A 1,247-nucleotide genomic window follows, 5' to 3' on the forward strand; every position below is an offset into this window, starting at 1 on the left:
GTTGAAAAATTGAGGTTTTGCTTCTGGAATCTCAGTTCTATTCCATTGATCTATATGCCTATTCCTATACCAATACCAAGCTGTCTTGATGATTGTAACTTTATAGTAAAGTTTGAAGTCTGGTAATGTGATACCACCTGCTTTGTTTTTTTTGCTGAGGATTGTTCTGGTCATTCTTGGTCATTTGTTTTTCCATATGAATTCTTGTGTTGTTTTTTCTAGGTTTGAGAAGAATGTTGCTGGTATTTTGATGGGTATTGCATTAAATCTGTAGATAGCCTTAAGTAAGATGGACATCTTCACAATGTTGATTCTTCCAATATATGAGCATGGGATATTTTTCCACTTGTTTGTGTCATCTTTGATTTCTTTGAGCAGTGTTTTGTAGTTTTCATTGTAAAGGTCTTTCACGTCTGTGGTTAGGAAGATGCCAAGGTCTTTCATTTTTTTTTTGTGGCTATTGTGAATGGAATTATTGTTTTTATTTGAGTTTCTGTTTGTTTATTATTGGTGTAAAGAAATGCGATTGTCTTTTGCACATTTATTTTATATCATGAGACTTTGCCAACGTCCTTTATCAGTGTAAGGAGGTTTTTGACAGATTCTCTTGGGTTTTCAAGATACACAATCATGTCATCTGCAAAGAGAGATAGCTTGATTTCCTCTTTTTCTATTTGGATACCCCTGATTGCCTTCTCTTCTCTGATTGCTCTAGCCAGGACTTCCAATACTATACTGAAAAGGAGGGGCGAGAGTAGGCATCCTTTCTTGTTCCAGTTTTCAGGGGAAATGGTTCCAGTTTTTTGTCTGTTTAGGAGGATGCTGGCTGCGGGTTTCTCATAGATGGCTTTTACTATTTTGATGTATGTTCCCCGTATGCCTAGATGTTTGAGGGTTTTTATCAAGAAGGGGTGCTGGATTTTATCCAAAGCTTTTTCTGCATCTAATGATATAATCATGTGGTTATTGTTTTGACATCTGTTCATGTATTTAATTACATTTATGGTTTTACGAATGTTGAACCAGACTTGCATCCCAAGGATGAAGCCTACTTGGCCATGATGGATGATTTTTGAGATGTGTTGTTGAATCCGGTTTGCTAGGATCTTGTTGAGAATTTTAGCATCTATGTTTATCAAAAATATTGGCCTGTAGTTCTCTTTCTTTGTTGGGTCTTTTCCTGACTTGGGTATCAATGTGATGTTAGCTTCGTAAAATGATTTGGGGAGAGTTCCATCTTTCTCAAT

The sequence above is a fragment of the Carlito syrichta genome, unplaced genomic scaffold (genome assembly GCF_000164805.1).
Source record: "Carlito syrichta isolate Samal-C Ts95f unplaced genomic scaffold, Tarsius_syrichta-2.0.1 Scaffold308653, whole genome shotgun sequence".
Classification (NCBI taxonomy): domain Eukaryota; kingdom Metazoa; phylum Chordata; class Mammalia; order Primates; family Tarsiidae; genus Carlito; species Carlito syrichta.